The following is a 24827-nucleotide window of genomic DNA, read 5'->3' as shown; positions in this document are numbered from 1 at the left end:
TCTGGCTCCACAGCTTTGTCGTCTACGCTCCACGGAGCGAGTTCCTGGTTTTACTTTCCTAATGAAAACGGCCATTGTAGGCCTTTGTAGCCGAAATAGCTCAGTTGGGAGAGCGTCAGACTGAAGACCTGAAGGTCCCTGGTTCAATCCCAGGTTTCGGCAAAGAATACTATGAATTGTGGATGTTTGTCGAGAGAGAAACACAGTCCTTGGTAGGAAAGTGAACTGGTAAAAAGGAATTATCTCAAAAAAGCTAGATTGTCAAGAGAGAAACACAGCCCTTGGTAGGAAAGTGAACTGGTAAAACAAAATTATCTCAAAAAACCTAGATTGTCAAGAGAGAAACACAGCCCATGGTAGGAAAGTGAACGGGTAAAAAGGAATTATCTCAAAAAACCTAGATTAATGAAAATACAGGAGGCTACAACAGTCAATTATTGCATTTTTTTGGTGGCCTTTATCTGGCTCCAAAGCTTTGTCGTCTACGTTCTACGTAGCGAGTTCCTGGTTTTACTTTCCTAATGAAAATGGCCATTTTAGCCCTTTGTAGCCGAAATAGCTCAGTTGGGAGAGCGTCAGACTGAAGATCTGAAGGTCCCTGGTTGAATCCCGGGTTTCGGCAAAGACTACTATGAATTGTGGATGTTTGTCGAGAGAGAAACACAGTCCTTGGTAGGAAAGTGAACTGGTAAAACAGAATTATCTCAAAAAACCTAGATTGTCAAGAGAGAAACACAGCCCATGGTAGGAAAGTGAACTGGTAAAAAGGAATTATCTCAAAAAACCTAGATTGTCAAGAGAGAAACACAGCCCATGGTAGGAAAGTGAACGGGTAAAAAGGAATTATCTCAAAAAATCTAGATTGTCGAGAGAGAAACACAGCCCTTGGTAGGAAAATGAACGGGTAAAAAGGAATTATCTCAAAAAACCTAGATTGTCAAGAGAGAAACACAGCCCTTGGTAGCAAAGTGAACGGGTAAAAAGGAATTATCTAAAAAAACCTAGAATATCAAGAGAGAAACACAGCCCATGGTAGGAAAGTGATCTGGTAAAAAGGAATTATCTCAAAAAACCTAGATTAATGAAAGCACAGGAGGCTTCTTCCTCAGCTACAACAGTCAATTATTGCGCTTTTGTGGCCTTTATCTGGCTCCACAGCTTTGTCGTCTACGCTCCACGGAGCGAGTTCCTGGTTTTACTTTCCTAATGAAAACGGCCATTGTAGGCCTTTGTAGCCGAAATAGCTCAGTTGGGAGAGCGTCAGACTGAAGATCTGAAGGTCCCTGGTTCAATCCCGGGTTTCGGCAAAGACTACTATGAATTGTGGATGTTTGTCGAGAGAGAAACACAGTCCTTGGTAGGAAAGTGAACTGGTAAAAAGGAATTATCTCAAAAAAGCTAGATTGTCAAGAGAGAAACACAGCCCTTGGTAGGAAAGTGAACTGGTAAAAAGGAATTATCTCAAAAAACCTAGATTGTCAAGAGAGAAACACAGCCCATGGTAGGAAAGTGAACGGGTAAAAAGGAATTATCTCAAAAAACCTAGATTAATGAAAATACAGGAGGCTACAACAATCAATTATTGCATTTTTTTGGTGGCCTTTATCTGGCTCCACAGCTTTGTCGTCTACGTTCCACGTAGCGAGTTCCTGGTTTTACTTTCCAAATGAAAACGGCCATTTTGGCCCTTTGTAGCCGAAATAGCTCAGTTGGGAGAGCGTCAGACTGAAGATCTGAAGGTCCCTGGTTGAATCCCGGGTTTCGGCAAAGACTACTATGAATTGTGGATGTTTGTCGAGAGAGAAACACAGTCCTTGGTAGGAAAGTGAACTGGTAAAAAGGAATTATCTCAAAAAACCTAGATTGTCAAGAGAGAAACACAGCCCATGGTAGGAAAGTGAACTGGTAAAAAGGAATTATCTCAAAAAACCTAGATTGTCAAGAGAGAAACACAGCCCATGGTAGGAAAGTGAATAGGTAAAAAGGAATTATCTCAAAAAAACTAGATTAATGAAAGCACAGGAGGCTTTTTCCTCAGCTACAACAGTCAATTATTGCGCTTTTGTGGCCTTTATCTGGCTCCACAGCTTTGTCGTCTACGCTCCACGGAGCGAGTTCCTGGTTTTACTTTCCAAATGAAAATGGCCATTTTAGGCCTCCGTAGCCAAAATAGCTCAGTTGGGAGAGCGTCAGACTGAAGATCTGAAGGTCCCTGGTTCAATCCCGGGTTTCGGCAAAGACTACTATGAATTGTGGATGTTTGTCGAGAAAGAAACACAGCCCTTTGTAGGAAAGTGAACTGGTAAAAAGGAATTATCTCAAAAAACCTAGAATATCAAGAGAGAAACACAGCCCATGGTAGGAAAGTGAACTGGTAAAAAGGAATTATCTCAAAAAACCTAGATTAATGAAAGCACAGGAGGCTTCTTCCTCAGCTACAAAAGTCAATTATTGCGCTTTTGTGGCCTTTATCTGGCTCCACAGCTTTGTCGTCTACGCTCCACGGAGCGAGTTCCTGGTTTTACTTTTCTAATGAAAACGGCCATTGTAGGCCTTTGTAGCCGAAATAGCTCAGTTGGGAGAGCGTCAGACTGAAGATCTGAAGGTCCCTGGTTCAATCCCGGGTTTCGGCAAAGACTACTATGAATTGTGGATGTTTGTCAAGAGAGAAACACAGTCCTTGGTAGGAAAGTGAACTGGTAAAAAGGAATTATCTCAAAAAACCTAGATTGTCAAGAGAGAAACACAGCCCTTGGTAGGAAAGTGAACTGGTAAAACAGAATTATCTCAAAAAACCTAGATTGTCAAGAGAGAAACACAGCCCATGGTAGGAAAGTGAACGGGTAAAAAGGAATTATCTCAAAAAACCTAGATTAATGAAAATACAGGAGGCTACAACAGTCAATTATTGCATTTTTTTGGTGGCCTTTATCTGGCTCCAAAGCTTTGTCGTCTACGCTCCACGGAGCGAGTTCCTGGTTTTACTTTCCAAATGAAAACGGCCATTTTAGGCCTCCGTAGCCAAAATAGCTCAGTTGGGAGAGCGTCAGACTGAAGATCTGAAGGTCCCTGGTTCAATCCCAGGTTTCGGCAAAGAATACTATGAATTGTGGATGTTTGTCGAGAGAGAAACACAGCCCTTGGTAGGAAAGCAAACTGGTAAAAAGAAATTATCTCAAAAAACCTAGATTGTCAAGAGAGAAACACAGCCCATGGTAGGAAAGTGAATGGGTAAAAAGGAATTATCTCAAAAAACCTAGATTAATGAAAACACAGGAGGCTTCTTCCTCAGCTACAACAGTCAATTATTGCGCTTTTGTGGCCTTTATCTGGCTCCACAGCTTTGTCGTCTACGCTCCACGGAGCGAGTTCCTGGTTTTACTTTCCAAATGAAAACGGCCATTTTAGGCCTCCGTAGCCAAAATAGCTCAGTTGGGAGAGCGTCAGACTGAAGATTTGAAGGTCCCTGGTTCAATCCCGGGTTTAGGCAAAGACTACTATGAATTGTGGATGTTTGTCGAGAGAGAAACACAGCCCTTTGTAGGAAAGTGAACTGGTAAAAAGTAATTATCTCAAAAAACCTAGAATATCAAGAGAGAAACACAGCCCATGGTAGGAAAGTGAACTGGTAAAAAGGAATTATCTCAAAAAACCTAGATTAATGAAAGCACAGGAGGCTTCTTCCTCAGCTACAACAGTCAATTATTGCGCTTTTGTGGCCTTTATCTGGCTCCACAGCTTTGTCGTCTACGCTCCACGGAGCGAGTTCCTGGTTTTACTTTCCTAATGAAAACGGCCATTGTAGGCCTTTGTAGCCGAAATAGCTCAGTTGGGAGAGCGTCAGACTGAAGACCTGAAGGTCCCTGGTTCAATCCCAGGTTTCGGCAAAGAATACTATGAATTGTGGATGTTTGTCGAGAGAGAAACACAGTCCTTGGTAGGAAAGTGAACTGGTAAAAAGGAATTATCTCAAAAAAGCTAGATTGTCAAGAGAGAAACACAGCCCATGGTAGGAAAGTGAACGGGTAAAAAGGAATTATCTCAAAAAACCTAGATTAATGAAAATACAGGAGGCTACAACAGTCAATTATTGCATTTTTTTTGGTGGCCTTTATCTGGCTCCAAAGCTTTGTCGTCTACGTTCTACGTAGCGAGTTCCTGGTTTTACTTTCCTAATGAAAATGGCCATTTTAGCCCTTTGTAGCCGAAATAGCTCAGTTGGGAGAGCGTCAGACTGAAGATCTGAAGGTCCCTGGTTGAATCCCGGGTTTCGGCAAAGACTACTATGAATTGTGGATGTTTGTCGAGAGAGAAACACAGCCCTTGGTAGGAAAGTGAACTGGTAAAAAGGAATTATCTCAAAAAAGCTAGATTGTCAAGAGAGAAACACAGCCCATGGTAGGAAAGTGAACTGGTAAAAAGGAATTATCTCAAAAAACCTAGAATGTCAAGAGAGAAACACAGCCCATGGTAGGAAAGTGAACGGGTAAAAAGGAATTATCTCAAAAAATCTAGATTGTCGAGAGAGAAACACAGCCCTTGGTAGGAAAATGAACGGGTAAAAAGGAATTATCTCAAAAAACCTAGAATATCAAGAGAGAAACACAGCCCATGGTAGGAAAGTGAACTGGTAAAAAGGAATTATCTCAAAAAACCTAGATTAATGAAAGCACAGGAGGCTTCTTCCTCAGCTACAACAGTCAATTATTGCGCTTTTGTGGCCTTTATCTGGCTCCACAGCTTTGTCGTCTACGCTCCACGGAGCGAGTTCCTGGTTTTACTTTCCTAATGAAAACGGCCATTGTAGGCCTTTGTAGCCGAAATAGCTCAGTTGGGAGAGCGTCAGACTGAAGATCTGAAGGTCCCTGGTTCAATCCCGGGTTTCGGCAAAGACTACTATGAATTGTGGATGTTTGTCGAGAGAGAAACACAGTCCTTGGTAGGAAAGTGAACTGGTAAAAAGGAATTATCTCAAAAAACCTAGTTTGTCAAGAGAGAAACACAGCCCATGGTAGGAAAGTGAACGGGTAAAAAGGAATTATCTCAAAAAACCTAGATTAATGAAAATACAGGAGGCTACAACAATCAATTATTGCATTTTTTTGGTGGCCTTTATCTGGCTCCACAGCTTTGTCGTCTACGTTCCACGTAGCGAGTTCCTGGTTTTACTTTCCAAATGAAAACGGCCATTTTGGCCCTTTGTAGCCGAAATAGTTCAGTTGGGAGAGCGTCAGACTGAAGATCTGAAGGTCCCTGGTTGAATCCCGGGTTTCGGCAAAGACTACTATGAATTGTGGATGTTTGTCGAGAGAGTAACACAGTCCTTGGTAGGAAAGTGAACTGGTAAAAAGGAATTATCTCAAAAAACCTAGATTGTCAAGAGAGAAACACAGCCCATGGTAGGAAAGTGAACTGGTAAAAAGGAATTATCTCAAAAAACCTAGATTGTCAAGAGAGAAACACAGCCCATGGTAGGAAAGTGAATAGGTAAAAAGGAATTATCTCAAAAAAAACTAGATTAATGAAAGCACAGGAGGCTTTTTCCTCAGCTACAACAGTCAATTATTGCGCTTTTGTGGCCTTTATCTGGCTCCACAGCTTTGTCGTCTACGCTCCACGGAGCGAGTTCCTGGTTTTACTTTCCTAATGAAAACGGCCATTGTAGGCCTTTGTAGCCGAAATAGCTCAGTTGGGAGAGCGTCAGACTGAAGACCTGAAGGTCCCTGGTTCAATCCCAGGTTTCGGCAAAGAATACTATGAATTGTGGATGTTTGTCGAGAGAGAAACACAGTCCTTGGTAGGAAAGTGAACTGGTAAAAAGGAATTATCTCAAAAAAGCTAGATTGTCAAGAGAGAAACACAGCCCTTGGTAGGAAAGTGAACTGGTAAAACAAAATTATCTCAAAAAACCTAGATTGTCAAGAGAGAAACACAGCCCATGGTAGGAAAGTGAACGGGTAAAAAGGAATTATCTCAAAAAACCTAGATTAATGAAAATACAGGAGGCTACAACAGTCAATTATTGCATTTTTTTGGTGGCCTTTATCTGGCTCCAAAGCTTTGTCGTCTACGTTCTACGTAGCGAGTTCCTGGTTTTACTTTCCTAATGAAAATGGCCATTTTAGCCCTTTGTAGCCGAAATAGCTCAGTTGGGAGAGCGTCAGACTGAAGATCTGAAGGTCCCTGGTTGAATCCCGGGTTTCGGCAAAGACTACTATGAATTTTGGATGTTTGTCGAGAGAGAAACACAGCCCTTGGTAGGAAAGTGAACTGGTAAAAAGGAATTATCTCAAAAAAGCTAGATTGTCAAGAGAGAAACACAGCCCATGGTAGGAAAGTGAACTGGTAAAAAGGAATTATCTCAAAAAACCTAGATTAATGAAAGCACAGGAGGCTTCTTCCTCAGCTACAACAGTCAATTATTGCGCTTTTGTGGCCTTTATCTGGCTCCACAGCTTTGTCGTCTACGCTCCACGGAGCGAGTTCCTGGTTTTACTTTCCTAATAAAAACGGCCATTGTAGGCCTTTGTAGCCGAAATAGCTCAGTTGGGAGAGCGTCAGACTGAAGATCTGAAGGTCCCTGGTTCAATCCCAGGTTTCGGCAAAGAATACTATGAATTGTGGATGTTTGTCGAGAGAGAAACACAGCCCTTGGTAGGAAAGCAAACTGGTAAAAAGAAATTATCTCAAAAAACCTAGATTGTCAAGAGAGAAACACAGCCCATGGTAGGAAAGTGAATGGGTAAAAAGGAATTATCTCAAAATACCTAGATTAATGAAAACACAGGAGGCTTCTTCCTCAGCTACAACAGTCAATTATTGCGCTTTTGTGGCCTTTATCTGGCTCCACAGCTTTGTCGTCTACGCTCCACGGAGCGAGTTCCTGGTTTTACTTTCCAAATGAAAACGGCTATTTTAGGCCTCCATAGCCAAAATAGCTCAGTTGGGAGAGCGTCAGACTGAAGATCTGAAGGTCCCTGGTTCAATCCCGGGTTTCGGCAAAGACTACTATGAATTGTGGATGTTTGTCGAGAGAGAAACACAGTCCTTGGTAGGAAAGTGAACTGGTAAAAAGTAATTATCTCAAAAAACCTAGATTGTCAAGAGAGAAACACAGCCCATGGTAGGAAAGTGAATAGGTAAAAAGGAATTATCTCAAAAAAACTAGATTAATGAAAGCACAGGAGGCTTTTTCCTCAGCTACAACAGTCAATTATTGCGCTTTTGTGGCCTTTATCTGGCTCCACAGCTTTGTCGTCTACGCTCCACGGAGCGAGTTCCTGGTTTTACTTTCCAAATGAAAACGGCCATTTTAGGCCTCCGTAGCCAAAATAGCTCAGTTGGGAGAGCGTCAGACTGAAGATATGAAGGTCCCTGGTTGAATCCCGGGTTTTGGCAAAGACTACTATGAATTGTGGATGTTTGTCGAGAGAGAAACACAGCCCTTTGTAGGAAAGTGAACTGGTAAAAAGGAATTATCTCAAAAAACCTAGAATATCAAGAGAGAAACACAGCCCATGGTAGGAAAGTGAACTGGTAAAAAGGAATTATCTCAAAAAACCTAGATTAATGAAAGCACAGGAGGCTTCTTCCTCAGCTACAACAGTCAATTATTGCGCTTTTGTGGCCTTTATCTGGCTCCACAGCTTTGTCGTCTACGCTCCACGGAGCGAGTTCCTGGTTTTACTTTCCAAATGAAAACGGCCATTTTAGGCCTCCGTAGCTAAAATAGCTCAGTTGGGAGAGCGTCAGACTGAAGATATGAAGGTCCCTGGTTCAATCCCGGGTTTAGGCAAAGACTACTATGAATTGTGGATGTTTGTCGAGAGAGAAACACAGCCCTTTGTAGGAAAGTGAACTGGTAAAAAGGAATTATCTCAAAAAACCTAGAATATCAAGAGAGAAACACAGCCCATGGTAGGAAAGTGAACTGGTAAAAAGGAATTATCTCAAAAAACCTAGATTAATGAAAGCACAGGAGGCTTCTTCCTCAGCTACAACAGTCAATTATTGCGCTTTTGTGGCCTTTATCTGGCTCCACAGCTTTGTCGTCTACGCTCCACGGAGCGAGTTCCTGGTTTTACTTTCCTAATGAAAACGGCCATTGTAGGCCTTTGTAGCCGAAATAGCTCAGTTGGGAGAGCGTCAGACTGAAGACCTGAAGGTCCCTGGTTCAATCCCAGGTTTCGGCAAAGAATACTATGAATTGTGGATGTTTGTCGAGAGAGAAACACAGTCCTTGGTAGGAAAGTGAACTGGTAAAAAGGAATTATCTCAAAAAAGCTAGATTGTCAAGAGAGAAACACAGCCCTTGGTAGGAAAGTGAACTGGTAAAACAAAATTATCTCAAAAAACCTAGATTGTCAAGAGAGAAACACAGCCCATGGTAGGAAAGTGAACGGGTAAAAAGGAATTATCTCAAAAAACCTAGATTAATGAAAATACAGGAGGCTACAACAGTCAATTATTGCATTTTTTTGGTGGCCTTTATCTGGCTCCAAAGCTTTGTCGTCTACGTTCTACGTAGCGAGTTCCTGGTTTTACTTTCCTAATGAAAATGGCCATTTTAGCCCTTTGTAGCCGAAATAGCTCAGTTGGGAGAGCGTCAGACTGAAGATCTGAAGGTCCCTGGTTGAATCCCGGGTTTCGGCAAAGACTACTATGAATTGTGGATGTTTGTCGAGAGAGAAACACAGTCCTTGGTAGGAAAGTGAACTGGTAAAACAGAATTATCTCAAAAAACCTAGATTGTCAAGAGAGAAACACAGCCCATGGTAGGAAAGTGAACTGGTAAAAAGGAATTATCTCAAAAAACCTAGATTGTCAAGAGAGAAACACAGCCCATGGTAGGAAAGTGAACGGGTAAAAAGGAATTATCTCAAAAAATCTAGATTGTCGAGAGAGAAACACAGCCCTTGGTAGGAAAATGAACGGGTAAAAAGGAATTATCTCAAAAAACCTAGATTGTCAAGAGAGAAACACAGCCCTTGGTAGCAAAGTGAACGGGTAAAAAGGAATTATCTAAAAAAACCTAGAATATCAAGAGAGAAACACAGCCCATGGTAGGAAAGTGATCTGGTAAAAAGGAATTATCTCAAAAAACCTAGATTAATGAAAGCACAGGAGGCTTCTTCCTCAGCTACAACAGTCAATTATTGCGCTTTTGTGGCCTTTATCTGGCTCCACAGCTTTGTCGTCTACGCTCCACGGAGCGAGTTCCTGGTTTTACTTTCCTAATGAAAACGGCCATTGTAGGCCTTTGTAGCCGAAATAGCTCAGTTGGGAGAGCGTCAGACTGAAGATCTGAAGGTCCCTGGTTCAATCCCGGGTTTCGGCAAAGACTACTATGAATTGTGGATGTTTGTCGAGAGAGAAACACAGTCCTTGGTAGGAAAGTGAACTGGTAAAAAGGAATTATCTCAAAAAAGCTAGATTGTCAAGAGAGAAACACAGCCCTTGGTAGGAAAGTGAACTGGTAAAAAGGAATTATCTCAAAAAACCTAGATTGTCAAGAGAGAAACACAGCCCATGGTAGGAAAGTGAACGGGTAAAAAGGAATTATCTCAAAAAACCTAGATTAATGAAAATACAGGAGGCTACAACAATCAATTATTGCATTTTTTTGGTGGCCTTTATCTGGCTCCACAGCTTTGTCGTCTACGTTCCACGTAGCGAGTTCCTGGTTTTACTTTCCAAATGAAAACGGCCATTTTGGCCCTTTGTAGCCGAAATAGCTCAGTTGGGAGAGCGTCAGACTGAAGATCTGAAGGTCCCTGGTTGAATCCCGGGTTTCGGCAAAGACTACTATGAATTGTGGATGTTTGTCGAGAGAGAAACACAGTCCTTGGTAGGAAAGTGAACTGGTAAAAAGGAATTATCTCAAAAAACCTAGATTGTCAAGAGAGAAACACAGCCCATGGTAGGAAAGTGAACTGGTAAAAAGGAATTATCTCAAAAAACCTAGATTGTCAAGAGAGAAACACAGCCCATGGTAGGAAAGTGAATAGGTAAAAAGGAATTATCTCAAAAAAACTAGATTAATGAAAGCACAGGAGGCTTTTTCCTCAGCTACAACAGTCAATTATTGCGCTTTTGTGGCCTTTATCTGGCTCCACAGCTTTTTCGTCTACGCTCCACGGAGCGAGTTCCTTGTTTTACTTTCCTAATGAAAACGGCCATTGTAGGCCTTTGTAGCCGAAATAGCTCAGTTGGGAGAGCGTCAGACTGAAGATTTGAAGGTCCCTGGTTCAATCCCGGGTTTAGGCAAAGACTACTATGAATTGTGGATGTTTGTCGAGAGAGAAACACAGCCCTTTGTAGGAAAGTGAACTGGTAAAAAGTAATTATCTCAAAAAACCTAGAATATCAAGAGAGAAACACAGCCCATGGTAGGAAAGTGAACTGGTAAAAAGGAATTATCTCAAAAAACCTAGATTAATGAAAGCACAGGAGGCTTCTTCCTCAGCTACAACAGTCAATTATTGCGCTTTTGTGGCCTTTATCTGGCTCCACAGCTTTGTCGTCTACGCTCCACGGAGCGAGTTCCTGGTTTTACTTTCCTAATGAAAACGGCCATTGTAGGCCTTTGTAGCCGAAATAGCTCAGTTGGGAGAGCGTCAGACTGAAGACCTGAAGGTCCCTGGTTCAATCCCAGGTTTCGGCAAAGAATACTATGAATTGTGGATGTTTGTCGAGAGAGAAACACAGTCCTTGGTAGGAAAGTGAACTGGTAAAAAGGAATTATCTCAAAAAAGCTAGATTGTCAAGAGAGAAACACAGCCCATGGTAGGAAAGTGAACGGGTAAAAAGGAATTATCTCAAAAAACCTAGATTAATGAAAATACAGGAGGCTACAACAGTCAATTATTGCATTTTTTTTGGTGGCCTTTATCTGGCTCCAAAGCTTTGTCGTCTACGTTCTACGTAGCGAGTTCCTGGTTTTACTTTCCTAATGAAAATGGCCATTTTAGCCCTTTGTAGCCGAAATAGCTCAGTTGGGAGAGCGTCAGACTGAAGATCTGAAGGTCCCTGGTTGAATCCCGGGTTTCGGCAAAGACTACTATGAATTGTGGATGTTTGTCGAGAGAGAAACACAGCCCTTGGTAGGAAAGTGAACTGGTAAAAAGGAATTATCTCAAAAAACCTAGAATGTCAAGAGAGAAACACAGCCCATGGTAGGAAAGTGAACGGGTAAAAAGGAATTATCTCAAAAAATCTAGATTGTCGAGAGAGAAACACAGCCCTTGGTAGGAAAATGAACGGGTAAAAAGGAATTATCTCAAAAAACCTAGAATATCAAGAGAGAAACACAGCCCATGGTAGGAAAGTGAACTGGTAAAAAGGAATTATCTCAAAAAACCTAGATTAATGAAAGCACAGGAGGCTTCTTCCTCAGCTACAACAGTCAATTATTGCGCTTTTGTGGCCTTTATCTGGCTCCACAGCTTTGTCGTCTACGCTCCACGGAGCGAGTTCCTGGTTTTACTTTCCTAATGAAAACGGCCATTGTAGGCCTTTGTAGCCGAAATAGCTCAGTTGGGAGAGCGTCAGACTGAAGATCTGAAGGTCCCTGGTTCAATCCCGGGTTTCGGCAAAGACTACTATGAATTGTGGATGTTTGTCGAGAGAGAAACACAGTCCTTGGTAGGAAAGTGAACTGGTAAAAAGGAATTATCTCAAAAAACCTAGTTTGTCAAGAGAGAAACACAGCCCATGGTAGGAAAGTGAACGGGTAAAAAGGAATTATCTCAAAAAACCTAGATTAATGAAAATACAGGAGGCTACAACAATCAATTATTGCATTTTTTTGGTGGCCTTTATCTGGCTCCACAGCTTTGTCGTCTACGTTCCACGTAGCGAGTTCCTGGTTTTACTTTCCAAATGAAAACGGCCATTTTGGCCCTTTGTAGCCGAAATAGTTCAGTTGGGAGAGCGTCAGACTGAAGATCTGAAGGTCCCTGGTTGAATCCCGGGTTTCGGCAAAGACTACTATGAATTGTGGATGTTTGTCGAGAGAGTAACACAGTCCTTGGTAGGAAAGTGAACTGGTAAAAAGGAATTATCTCAAAAAACCTAGATTGTCAAGAGAGAAACACAGCCCATGGTAGGAAAGTGAACTGGTAAAAAGGAATTATCTCAAAAAACCTAGATTGTCAAGAGAGAAACACAGCCCATGGTAGGAAAGTGAATAGGTAAAAAGGAATTATCTCAAAAAAAACTAGATTAATGAAAGCACAGGAGGCTTTTTCCTCAGCTACAACAGTCAATTATTGCGCTTTTGTGGCCTTTATCTGGCTCCACAGCTTTGTCGTCTACGCTCCACGGAGCGAGTTCCTGGTTTTACTTTCCTAATGAAAACGGCCATTGTAGGCCTTTGTAGCCGAAATAGCTCAGTTGGGAGAGCGTCAGACTGAAGACCTGAAGGTCCCTGGTTCAATCCCAGGTTTCGGCAAAGAATACTATGAATTGTGGATGTTTGTCGAGAGAGAAACACAGTCCTTGGTAGGAAAGTGAACTGGTAAAAAGGAATTATCTCAAAAAAGCTAGATTGTCAAGAGAGAAACACAGCCCTTGGTAGGAAAGTGAACTGGTAAAACAAAATTATCTCAAAAAACCTAGATTGTCAAGAGAGAAACACAGCCCATGGTAGGAAAGTGAACGGGTAAAAAGGAATTATCTCAAAAAACCTAGATTAATGAAAATACAGGAGGCTACAACAGTCAATTATTGCATTTTTTTGGTGGCCTTTATCTGGCTCCAAAGCTTTGTCGTCTACGTTCTACGTAGCGAGTTCCTGGTTTTACTTTCCTAATGAAAATGGCCATTTTAGCCCTTTGTAGCCGAAATAGCTCAGTTGGGAGAGCGTCAGACTGAAGATCTGAAGGTCCCTGGTTGAATCCCGGGTTTCGGCAAAGACTACTATGAATTTTGGATGTTTGTCGAGAGAGAAACACAGCCCTTGGTAGGAAAGTGAACTGGTAAAAAGGAATTATCTCAAAAAAGCTAGATTGTCCTGAGAGAAACACAGCCCATGGTAGGAAAGTGAACTGGTAAAAAGGAATTATCTCAAAAAACCTAGATTAATGAAAGCACAGGAGGCTTCTTCCTCAGCTACAACAGTCAATTATTGCGCTTTTGTGGCCTTTATCTGGCTCCACAGCTTTGTCGTCTACGCTCCACGGAGCGAGTTCCTGGTTTTACTTTCCTAATAAAAACGGCCATTGTAGGCCTTTGTAGCCGAAATAGCTCAGTTGGGAGAGCGTCAGACTGAAGATCTGAAGGTCCCTGGTTCAATCCCAGGTTTCGGCAAAGAATACTATGAATTGTGGATGTTTGTCGAGAGAGAAACACAGCCCTTGGTAGGAAAGCAAACTGGTAAAAAGAAATTATCTCAAAAAACCTAGATTGTCAAGAGAGAAACACAGCCCATGGTAGGAAAGTGAATGGGTAAAAAGGAATTATCTCAAAATACCTAGATTAATGAAAACACAGGAGGCTTCTTCCTCAGCTACAACAGTCAATTATTGCGCTTTTGTGGCCTTTATCTGGCTCCACAGCTTTGTCGTCTACGCTCCACGGAGCGAGTTCCTGGTTTTACTTTCCAAATGAAAACGGCTATTTTAGGCCTCCATAGCCAAAATAGCTCAGTTGGGAGAGCGTCAGACTGAAGATCTGAAGGTCCCTGGTTCAATCCCGGGTTTCGGCAAAGACTACTATGAATTGTGGATGTTTGTCGAGAGAGAAACACAGTCCTTGGTAGGAAAGTGAACTGGTAAAAAGTAATTATCTCAAAAAACCTAGATTGTCAAGAGAGAAACACAGCCCATGGTAGGAAAGTGAATAGGTAAAAAGGAATTATCTCAAAAAAACTAGATTAATGAAAGCACAGGAGGCTTTTTCCTCAGCTACAACAGTCAATTATTGCGCTTTTGTGGCCTTTATCTGGCTCCACAGCTTTGTCGTCTACGCTCCACGGAGCGAGTTCCTGGTTTTACTTTCCAAATGAAAACGGCCATTTTAGGCCTCCGTAGCCAAAATAGCTCAGTTGGGAGAGCGTCAGACTGAAGATATGAAGGTCCCTGGTTGAATCCCGGGTTTCGGCAAAGACTACTATGAATTGTGGATGTTTGTCGAGAGAGAAACACAGCCCTTTGTAGGAAAGTGAACTGGTAAAAAGGAATTATCTCAAAAAACCTAGAATATCAAGAGAGAAACACAGCCCATGGTAGGAAAGTGAACTGGTAAAAAGGAATTATCTCAAAAAACCTAGATTAATGAAAGCACAGGAGGCTTCTTCCTCAGCTACAACAGTCAATTATTGCGCTTTTGTGGCCTTTATCTGGCTCCACAGCTTTGTCGTCTACGCTCCACGGAGCGAGTTCCTGGTTTTACTTTCCTAATGAAAACGGCCATTGTAGGCCTTTGTAGCCGAAATAGCTCAGTTGGGAGAGCGTCAGACTGAAGACCTGAAGGTCCCTGGTTCAATCCCAGGTTTCGGCAAAGAATACTATGAATTGTGGATGTTTGTCGAGAGAGAAACACAGTCCTTGGTAGGAAAGTGAACTGGTAAAAAGGAATTATCTCAAAAAAGCTAGATTGTCAAGAGAGAAACACAGCCCTTGGTAGGAAAGTGAACTGGTAAAACAAAATTATCTCAAAAAACCTAGATTGTCAAGAGAGAAACACAGCCCATGGTAGGAAAGTGAACGGGTAAAAAGGAATTATCTCAAAAAACCTAGATTAATGAAAATACAGGAGGCTACAACAGTCAATTATTGCATTTTTTTTGGTGGCCTTTATCTGGCTCCAAAGCTTTGTCGTCTACGTTCTACGTAGCGAGTTCCTGGTTTTACTTTCCTAATGAAAATGGCCATTTTAGCCCTTTGTAGCCGAAATAGCTCAGTTGGGAGAGCGTCAGACTGAAGATCTGAAGGTCCCTGGTTGAATCCCGGGTTTCGGCAAAGACTACTATGAATTGTGGATGTTTGTCGAGAGAGAAACACAGTCCTTGGTAGGAAAGTGAACTGGTAAAACAGAATTATCTCAAAAAACCTAGATTGTCAAGAGAGAAACACAGCCCATGGTAGGAAAGTGAACTGGTAAAAAGGAATTATCTCAAAAAACCTAGATTGTCAAGAGAGAAACACAGCCCATGGTAGGAAAGTGAACGGGTAAAAAGGAATTATCTCAAAAAATCTAGATTGTCGAGAGAGAAACACAGCCCTTGGTAGGAAAATGAACGGGTAAAAAGGAATTATCTCAAAAAACCTAGATTGTCAAGAGAGAAACACAGCCCTTGGTAGCAAAGTGAACGGGTAAAAAGGAATTATCTAAAAAAACCTAGAATATCAAGAGAGAAACACAGCCCATGGTAGGAAAGTGATCTGGTAAAAAGGAATTATCTCAAAAAACCTAGATTAATGAAAGCACAGGAGGCTTCTTCCTCAGCTACAACAGTCAATTATTGCGCTTTTGTGGCCTTTATCTGGCTCCACAGCTTTGTCGTCTACGCTCCACGGAGCGAGTTCCTGGTTTTACTTTCCTAATGAAAACGGCCATTGTAGGCCTTTGTAGCCGAAATAGCTCAGTTGGGAGAGCGTCAGACTGAAGATCTGAAGGTCCCTGGTTCAATCCCGGGTTTCGGCAAAGACTACTATGAATTGTGGATGTTTGTCGAGAGAGAAACACAGTCCTTGGTAGGAAAGTGAACTGGTAAAAAGGAATTATCTCAAAAAAGCTAGATTGTCAAGAGAGAAACACAGCCCATGGTAGGAAAGTGAACGGGTAAAAAGGAATTATCTCAAAAAACCTAGATTAATGAAAATACAGGAGGCTACAACAATCAATTATTGCATTTTTTTGGTGGCCTTTATCTGGCTCCACAGCTTTGTCGTCTACGTTCCACGTAGCGAGTTCCTGGTTTTACTTTCCAAATGAAAACGGCCATTTTGGCCCTTTGTAGCCGAAATAGCTCAGTTGGGAGAGCGTCAGACTGAAGATCTGAAGGTCCCTGGTTGAATCCCGGGTTTCGGCAAAGACTACTATGAATTGTGGATGTTTGTCGAGAGAGAAACACAGTCCTTGGTAGGAAAGTGAACTGGTAAAAAGGAATTATCTCAAAAAACCTAGATTGTCAAGAGAGAAACACAGCCCATGGTAGGAAAGTGAACTGGTAAAAAGGAATTATCTCAAAAAACCTAGATTGTCAAGAGAGAAACACAGCCCATGGTAGGAAAGTGAATAGGTAAAAAGGAATTATCTCAAAAAAACTAGATTAATGAAAGCACAGGAGGCTTTTTCCTCAGCTACAACAGTCAATTATTGCGCTTTTGTGGCCTTTATCTGGCTCCACAGCTTTTTCGTCTACGCTCCACGGAGCGAGTTCCTGGTTTTACTTTCCTAATGAAAACGGCCATTGTAGGCCTTTGTAGCCGAAATAGCTCAGTTGGGAGAGCGTCAGACTGAAGATTTGAAGGTCCCTGGTTCAATCCCGGGTTTAGGCAAAGACTACTATGAATTGTGGATGTTTGTCGAGAGAGAAACACAGCCCTTTGTAGGAAAGTGAACTGGTAAAAAGTAATTATCTCAAAAAACCTAGAATATCAAGAGAGAAACACAGCCCATGGTAGGAAAGTGAACTGGTAAAAAGGAATTATCTCAAAAAACCTAGATTAATGAAAGCACAGGAGGCTTCTTCCTCAGCTACAACAGTCAATTATTGCGCTTTTGTGGCCTTTATCTGGCTCCACAGCTTTGTCGTCTACGCTCCACGGAGCGAGTTCCTGGTTTTACTTTCCTAATGAAAACGGCCATTGTAGGCCTTTGTAGCCGAAATAGCTCAGTTGGGAGAGCGTCAGACTGAAGACCTGAAGGTCCCTGGTTCAATCCCAGGTTTCGGCAAAGAATACTATGAATTGTGGATGTTTGTCGAGAGAGAAACACAGTCCTTGGTAGGAAAGTGAACTGGTAAAAAGGAATTATCTCAAAAAAGCTAGATTGTCAAGAGAGAAACACAGCCCATGGTAGGAAAGTGAACGGGTAAAAAGGAATTATCTCAAAAAACCTAGATTAATGAAAATACAGGAGGCTACAACAGTCAATTATTGCATTTTTTTTGGTGGCCTTTATCTGGCTCCAAAGCTTTGTCGTCTACGTTCTACGTAGCGAGTTCCTGGTTTTACTTTCCTAATGAAAATGGCCATTTTAGCCCTTTGTAGCCGAAATAGCTCAGTTGGGAGAGCGTCAGACTGAAGATCTGAAGGTCCCTGGTTGAATCCCGGGTTTCGGCAAAGACTACTATGAATTGTGGATGTTTGTCGAGAGAGAAACACAGCCCTTGGTAGGAAAGTGAACTGGTAAAAAGGAATTATCTCAAAAAAGCTAGATTGTCAAGAGAGAAACACAGCCCATGGTAGGAAAGTGAACTGGTAAAAAGGAATTATCTCAAAAAACCTAGAATGTCAAGAGAGAAACACAGCCCATGGTAGGAAAGTGAACGGGTAAAAAGGAATTATCTCAAAAAATCTAGATTGTCGAGAGAGAAACACAGCCCTTGGTAGGAAAATGAACGGGTAAAAAGGAATTATCTCAAAAAACCTAGAATATCAAGAGAGAAACACAGCCCATGGTAGGAAAGTGAACTGGTAAAAAGGAATTATCTCAAAAAACCTAGATTAATGAAAGCACAGGAGGCTTCTTCCTCAGCTACAACAGTCAATTATTGCGCTTTTGTGGCCTTTATCTGGCTCCACAGCTTTGTCGTCTACGCTCCACGGAGCGAGTTCCTGGTTTTACTTTCCTAATGAAAACGGCCATTGTAGGCCTTTGTAGCCGAAATAGCTCAGTTGGGAGAGCGTCAGACTGAAGATCTGAAGGTCCCTGGTTCAATCCCGGGTTTCGGCAAAGACTACTATGAATTGTGGATGTTTGTCGAGAGAGAAACACAGTCCTTGGTAGGAAAGTGAACTGGTAAAACAAAATTATCTCAAAAAACCTAGATTGTCAAGAGAGAAACACAGCCCATGGTAGGAAAGTGAACGGGTAAAAAGGAATTATCTCAAAAAACCTAGATTAATGAAAATACAGGAGGCTACAACAGTCAATTATTGCATTTTTTTGGTGGCCTTTATCTGGCTCCAAAGCTTTGTCGTCTACGTTCTACGTAGCGAGTTCCTGGTTTTACTTTCCTAATGAAAATGGCCATTTTAGCCCTTTGTAGCCGAAATAGCTCAGTTGGGAGAGCGTCAGACTGAAGATCTGAAGGTCCCTGGTTGAATCCCGGGTTTCGGCAAAGACTACTATGAATTTTGGATGTTTGTCGAGAGAGAAACACAGCCCTTGGTAGGAAAGTGAACTGGTAAAAAGGAATTATCTCAAAAAAGCTAGATTGTCAAGAGAGAAACACAGCCCATGGTAGGAAAGTGAACTGGTAAAAAGGAATTATCTCAAAAAACCTAGATTAATGAAAGCACAGGAGGCTTCTTCCTCAGCTACAACAGTCAATTATTGCGCTTTTGTGGCCTTTATCTGGCTCCACAGCTTTGTCGTCTACGCTCCACGGAGCGAGTTCCTGGTTTTACTTTCCTAATAAAAACGGCCATTGTAGGCCTTTGTAGCCGAAATAGCTCAGTTGGGAGAGCGTCAGACTGAAGATCTGAAGGTCCCTGGTTCAATCCCAGGTTTCGGCAAAGAATACTATGAATTGTGGATGTTTGTCGAGAGTGAAACACAGCCCTTGGTAGGAAAGCAAACTGGTAAAAAGAAATTATCTCAAAAAACCTAGATTGTCAAGAGAGAAACACAGCCCATGGTAGGAAAGTGAATGGGTAAAAAGGAATTATCTCAAAATACCTAGATTAATGAAAACACAGGAGGCTTCTTCCTCAGCTACAACAGTCAATTATTGCGCTTTTGTGGCCTTTATCTGGCTCCACAGCTTTGTCGTCTACGCTCCACGGAGCGAGTTCCTGGTTTTACTTTCCAAATGAAAACGGCTATTTTAGGCCTCCATAGCCAAAATAGCTCAGTTGGGAGAGCGTCAGACTGAAGATCTGAAGGTCCCTGGTTCAATCCCGGGTTTCGGCAAAGACTACTATGAATTGTGGATGTTTGTCGAGAGAGAAACACAGTCCTTGGTAGGAAAGTGAACTGGTAAAAAGTAATTATCTCAAAAAACCTAGATTGTCAAGAGAGAAACACAGCCCATGGTAGGAAAGTGAATAGGTAAAAAGGAATTATCTCAAAAAAACTAGATTAATGAAAGCACAGGAGGCTTTTTCCTCAGCTACAACAGTCAATTATTGCGCTTTTGTGGCCTTTATCTGGCTCCACAGCTTTGTCGTCTACGCTCCACGGAGCGAGTTCCTGGTTTTACTTTCCAAATGAAAACGGCCATTTTAGGCCTCCGTAGCCAAAATAGCTCAGTTGGGAGAGCGTCAGACTGAAGATATGAAGGTCCCTGGTTGAATCCCGGGTTTCGGCAAAGACTACTATGAATTGTGGATGTTTGTCGAGAGAGAAACACAGCCCTTTGTAGGAAAGTGAACTGGTAAAAAGGAATTATCTCAAAAAACCTAGAATATCAAGAGAGAAACACAGCCCATGGTAGGAAAGTGAACTGGTAAAAAGGAATTATCTCAAAAAACCTAGATTAATGAAAGCACAGGAGGCTTCTTCCTCAGCTACAACAGTCAATTATTGCGCTTTTGTGGCCTTTATCTGGCTCCACAGCTTTGTCGTCTACGCTCCACGGAGCGAGTTCCTGGTTTTACTTTCCAAATGAAAACGGCCATTTTAGGCCTCCGTAGCTAAAATAGCTCAGTTGGGAGAGCGTCAGACTGAAGATATGAAGGTCCCTGGTTCAATCCCGGGTTTAGGCAAAGACTACTATGAATTGTGGATGTTTGTCGAGAGAGAAACACAGCCCTTTGTAGGAAAGTGAACTGGTAAAAAGGAATTATCTCAAAAAACCTAGAATATCAAGAGAGAAACACAGCCCATGGTAGGAAAGTGAACTGGTAAAAAGGAATTATCTCAAAAAACCTAGATTAATGAAAGCACAGGAGGCTTCTTCCTCAGCTACAACAGTCAATTATTGCGCTTTTGTGGCCTTTATCTGGCTCCACAGCTTTGTCGTCTACGCTCCACGGAGCGAGTTCCTGGTTTTACTTTCCTAATGAAAACGGCCATTGTAGGCCTTTGTAGCCGAAATAGCTCAGTTGGGAGAGCGTCAGACTGAAGACCTGAAGGTCCCTGGTTCAATCCCAGGTTTCGGCAAAGAATACTATGAATTGTGGATGTTTGTCGAGAGAGAAACACAGTCCTTGGTAGGAAAGTGAACTGGTAAAAAGGAATTATCTCAAAAAAGCTAGATTGTCAAGAGAGAAACACAGCCCTTGGTAGGAAAGTGAACTGGTAAAACAAAATTATCTCAAAAAACCTAGATTGTCAAGAGAGAAACACAGCCCATGGTAGGAAAGTGAACGGGTAAAAAGGAATTATCTCAAAAAACCTAGATTAATGAAAATACAGGAGGCTACAACAGTCAATTATTGCATTTTTTTGGTGGCCTTTATCTGGCTCCAAAGCTTTGTCGTCTACGTTCTACGTAGCGAGTTCCTGGTTTTACTTTCCTAATGAAAATGGCCATTTTAGCCCTTTGTAGCCGAAATAGCTCAGTTGGGAGAGCGTCAGACTGAAGATCTGAAGGTCCCTGGTTGAATCCCGGGTTTCGGCAAAGACTACTATGAATTGTGGATGTTTGTCGAGAGAGAAACACAGTCCTTGGTAGGAAAGTGAACTGGTAAAACAGAATTATCTCAAAAAACCTAGATTGTCAAGAGAGAAACACAGCCCATGGTAGGAAAGTGAACTGGTAAAAAGGAATTATCTCAAAAAACCTAGATTGTCAAGAGAGAAACACAGCCCATGGTAGGAAAGTGAACGGGTAAAAAGGAATTATCTCAAAAAATCTAGATTGTCGAGAGAGAAACACAGCCCTTGGTAGGAAAATGAACGGGTAAAAAGGAATTATCTCAAAAAACCTAGATTGTCAAGAGAGAAACACAGCCCTTGGTAGCAAAGTGAACGGGTAAAAAGGAATTATCTAAAAAAACCTAGAATATCAAGAGAGAAACACAGCCCATGGTAGGAAAGTGATCTGGTAAAAAGGAATTATCTCAAAAAACCTAGATTAATGAAAGCACAGGAGGCTTCTTCCTCAGCTACAACAGTCAATTATTGCGCTTTTGTGGCCTTTATCTGGCTCCACAGCTTTGTCGTCTACGCTCCACGGAGCGAGTTCCTGGTTTTACTTTCCTAATGAAAACGGCCATTGTAGGCCTTTGTAGCCGAAATAGCTCAGTTGGGAGAGCGTCAGACTGAAGATCTGAAGGTCCCTGGTTCAATCCCGGGTTTCGGCAAAGACTACTATGAATTGTGGATGTTTGTCGAGAGAGAAACACAGTCCTTGGTAGGAAAGTGAACTGGTAAAAAGGAATTATCTCAAAAAAGCTAGATTGTCAAGAGAGAAACACAGCCCATGGTAGGAAAGTGAACGGGTAAAAAGGAATTATCTCAAAAAACCTAGATTGTCAAGAGAGAAACACAGCCCATGGTAGGAAAGTGAACGGGTAAAAAGGAATTATCTCAAAAAACCTAGATTAATGAAAATACAGGAGGCTACAACAATCAATTATTGCATTTTTTTGGTGGCCTTTATCTGGCTCCACAGCTTTGTCGTCTACGTTCCACGTAGCGAGTTCCTGGTTTTACTTTCCAAATGAAAACGGCCATTTTGGCCCTTTGTAGCCGAAATAGCTCAGTTGGGAGAGCGTCAGACTGAAGATCTGAAGGTCCCTGGTTGAATCCCGGGTTTCGGCAAAGACTACTATGAATTGTGGATGTTTGTCGAGAGAGAAACACAGTCCTTGGTAGGAAAGTGAACTGGTAAAAAGGAATTATCTCAAAAAACCTAGATTGTCAAGAGAGAAACACAGCCCATGGTAGGAAAGTGAACTGGTAAAAAGGAATTATCTCAAAAAAGCTAGATTGTCAAGAGAGAAACACAGCCCATGGTAGGAAAGTGAATAGGTAAAAAGGAATTATCTCAAAAAAACTAGATTAATGAAAGCACAGGAGGCTTTTTCCTCAGCTACAACAGTCAATTATTGCGCTTTTGTGGCCTTTATCTGGCTCCACAGCTTTGTCGTCTACGCTCCACGGAGCGAGTTCCTGGTTTTCCTTTCCAAATGAAAACGGCCATTTTAGGCCTCCGTAGCCAAAATAGCTCAGTTGGGAGAGCGTCAGACTGAAGATATGAAGGTCCCTGGTTCAATCCCTCCACAACGACTACTATGAATTGTGGATGTTTTTTGAGAGAGAAACACATCCCCTTGGTAGGAAAGTGAACTGTTAAAAAGGAATTATCTCAAAAAACCTAGATTAATGAAAGCACAGGAGGCTTCTTCCTCAGCTACAACAGTCAAATATTGCACTTTTGTGGCCTTCATCTTGCTCCACAGCTTTGTCATCTTTTTTTTCCACGGAGCGAGTTCCTGGTTTTACTTTCCAAATGAAAAAGGCCACTTTAGCCCTTTGTAGCCGAAATAGCTCAGTTAGGAGAGCGTCAGACTGAAGATCTGAAGGTCCCTGGTTCAATCCCTCCACAAAGACTACTATGAATTGTGGATGTTTGTTGAGAGAGAGAAACACAGCCCTTGGTAGGAAAGTGAACTGGTAAAAAGGAATTATCTCAAAAAACCTAGATTGTCAAGAGAGAAACACAGCCCTTGGTAGCAAAGTGAACGGGTAAAAAGGAATTATCTCAAAAAACCTAGATTGTCAAGAGAGGAACACAGCCCTTGGTAGCAAAGTGAACGGGTAAAAAGGAATTATCTCAAAAAACCTAGATTAATGAAAACACAGGAGGCTTTTTCCTCAGCTACAACAGTCAATTATTGCGCTTTTGTGGCCTTTATCTGGCTCCACAACTTTGTCGTCTACGTTCCACGTAGCGAGTTCCTGGTTTTACTTTCCAAATGAAAACGGCCATTTTAGGCCTTTGTAGCCAAAATAGCTCAGTTGGGAAAGCGTCAGACTGAAGATCTGAAGGTCCCTGGTTCAATCCCGGGTTTCGGCAAAGAATACTATGAATTGTGGATGTTTGTCGAGAGAGAAACACAGTCCTTGGTAGGAAAGTGAACTGGTAAAAAGTAATTATCTCAAAAAACCTAGATTGTCAAGAGAGAAACACAGCCCATGGTAGGAAAGTGAATAGGTAAAAAGGAATTATCTCAAAAAAACTAGATTAATGAAAGCACAGGAGGCTTTTTCCTCAGCTACAACAGTCAATTATTGCGCTTTTGTGGCCTTTATCTGGCTCCACAACTTTGTCGTCTACGTTCCACGTAGCGAGTTCCTGGTTTTACTTTCCAAATGAAAACGGCCATTTTAGGCCTTTGTAGCCAAAATAGCTCAGTTGGGAAAGCGTCAGACTGAAGATCTGAAGGTCCCTGGTTCAATCCCGGGTTTCGGCAAAGAATACTATGAATTGTGGATGTTTGTCGAGAGAGAAACACAGTCCTTGGTAGGAAAGTGAACTGGTAAAAAGGAATTATCTCAAAAAAGCTAGATTGTCAAGAGAGAAACACAGCCCTTGGTAGGAAAGTGAACTGGTAAAACAAAATTATCTCAAAAAACCTAGATTGTCAAGAGAGAAACACAGCCCATGGTAGGAAAGTGAACGGGTAAAAAGGAATTATCTCAAAAAAACTAGATTAATGAAAGCACATGAGGCTTTTTCCTCAGCTACAACAGTCAATTATTGCGCTTTTGTGGCCTTTATCTGGCTCCACAGCTTTGTCGTCTACGCTCCACGGAGCGAGTTCCTGGTTTTACTTTCCAAATGAAAACGGCCATTTTAGGCCTCCGTAGCCAAAATAGCTCAGTTGGGAGAGCGTCAGACTGAAGATATGAAGGTCCCTGGTTGAATCCCGGGTTTCGGCAAAGACTACTATGAATTGTGGATGTTTGTCGAGAGAGAAACACAGCCCTTTGTAGGAAAGTGAACTGGTAAAAAGGAATTATCTCAAAAAACCTAGAATATCAAGAGAGAAACACAGCCCATGGTAGGAAAGTGAACTGGTAAAAAGGAATTATCTCAAAAAACCTAGATTAATGAAAGCACAGGAGGCTTCTTCCTCAGCTACAACAGTCAATTATTGCGCTTTTGTGGCCTTTATCTGGCTCCACAGCTTTGTCGTCTACGCTCCACGGAGCGAGTTCCTGGTTTTACTTTCCAAATGAAAACGGCCATTTTAGGCCTCCGTAGCCAAAATAGCTCAGTTGGGAGAGCGTCAGACTGAAGATATGAAGGTCCCTGGTTCAATCCCGGGTTTAGGCAAAGACTACTATGAATTGTGGATGTTTGTCGAGAGAGAAACACAGCCCTTTGTAGGAAAGTGAACTGGTAAAAAGGAATTATCTCAAAAAACCTAGAATATCAAGAGAGAAACACAGCCCATGGTAGGAAAGTGAACTGGTAAAAAGGAATTATCTCAAAAAACCTAGATTAATGAAAGCACAGGAGGCTTCTTCCTCAGCTACAACAGTCAATTATTGCGCTTTTGTGGCCTTTATCTGGCTCCACAGCTTTGTCGTCTACGCTCCACGGAGCGAGTTCCTGGTTTTACTTTCCTAATGAAAACGGCCATTGTAGGCCTTTGTAGCCGAAATAGCTCAGTTGGGAGAGCGTCAGACTGAAGACCTGAAGGTCCCTGGTTCAATCCCAGGTTTCGGCAAAGAATACTATGAATTGTGGATGTTTGTCG

The 24827-nt window shown here is 42.0% G+C and overlaps 11 non-coding genes across 11 annotated transcripts; all 11 read left to right on the top strand.

Annotated features, from left to right (window-relative positions):
• The first annotated feature begins 1234 nt into the window (after window positions 1-1234).
• trnaf-gaa (transfer RNA phenylalanine (anticodon GAA)) lies at window positions 1235-1307 on the top strand. The gene has a single exon. It is a non-coding gene; the product is annotated as a tRNA-Phe (tRNA).
• A 1253-nt stretch (window positions 1308-2560) lies between these two features.
• Window positions 2561-2633, top strand: trnaf-gaa (transfer RNA phenylalanine (anticodon GAA)). The gene has a single exon. It is a non-coding gene; the product is annotated as a tRNA-Phe (tRNA).
• Window positions 2634-4816: 2183 nt separating this feature from the next.
• On the top strand, window positions 4817-4889 carry trnaf-gaa (transfer RNA phenylalanine (anticodon GAA)). Its single transcript has one exon. It is a non-coding gene; the product is annotated as a tRNA-Phe (tRNA).
• Window positions 4890-6531: 1642 nt separating this feature from the next.
• Window positions 6532-6604, top strand: trnaf-gaa (transfer RNA phenylalanine (anticodon GAA)). Its single transcript has one exon. It is a non-coding gene; the product is annotated as a tRNA-Phe (tRNA).
• Window positions 6605-9264: 2660 nt separating this feature from the next.
• On the top strand, window positions 9265-9337 carry trnaf-gaa (transfer RNA phenylalanine (anticodon GAA)). Its single transcript has one exon. It is a non-coding gene; the product is annotated as a tRNA-Phe (tRNA).
• Window positions 9338-11520: 2183 nt separating this feature from the next.
• Window positions 11521-11593, top strand: trnaf-gaa (transfer RNA phenylalanine (anticodon GAA)). Its single transcript has one exon. It is a non-coding gene; the product is annotated as a tRNA-Phe (tRNA).
• Window positions 11594-13235: 1642 nt separating this feature from the next.
• Window positions 13236-13308, top strand: trnaf-gaa (transfer RNA phenylalanine (anticodon GAA)). The gene has a single exon. It is a non-coding gene; the product is annotated as a tRNA-Phe (tRNA).
• Window positions 13309-15572: 2264 nt separating this feature from the next.
• On the top strand, window positions 15573-15645 carry trnaf-gaa (transfer RNA phenylalanine (anticodon GAA)). The gene has a single exon. It is a non-coding gene; the product is annotated as a tRNA-Phe (tRNA).
• Window positions 15646-17828: 2183 nt separating this feature from the next.
• Window positions 17829-17901, top strand: trnaf-gaa (transfer RNA phenylalanine (anticodon GAA)). The gene has a single exon. It is a non-coding gene; the product is annotated as a tRNA-Phe (tRNA).
• Window positions 17902-18613: 712 nt separating this feature from the next.
• Window positions 18614-18686, top strand: trnaf-gaa (transfer RNA phenylalanine (anticodon GAA)). The gene has a single exon. It is a non-coding gene; the product is annotated as a tRNA-Phe (tRNA).
• A 2660-nt stretch (window positions 18687-21346) lies between these two features.
• trnaf-gaa (transfer RNA phenylalanine (anticodon GAA)) lies at window positions 21347-21419 on the top strand. The gene has a single exon. It is a non-coding gene; the product is annotated as a tRNA-Phe (tRNA).
• The last annotated feature ends 3408 nt before the right edge of the window (window positions 21420-24827 follow it).

Source organism: Odontesthes bonariensis, chromosome 2 (assembly GCF_027942865.1).
Source record: "Odontesthes bonariensis isolate fOdoBon6 chromosome 2, fOdoBon6.hap1, whole genome shotgun sequence".
Classification (NCBI taxonomy): domain Eukaryota; kingdom Metazoa; phylum Chordata; class Actinopteri; order Atheriniformes; family Atherinopsidae; genus Odontesthes; species Odontesthes bonariensis.
This window is presented reverse-complemented; position numbering and strand designations above follow the sequence as displayed.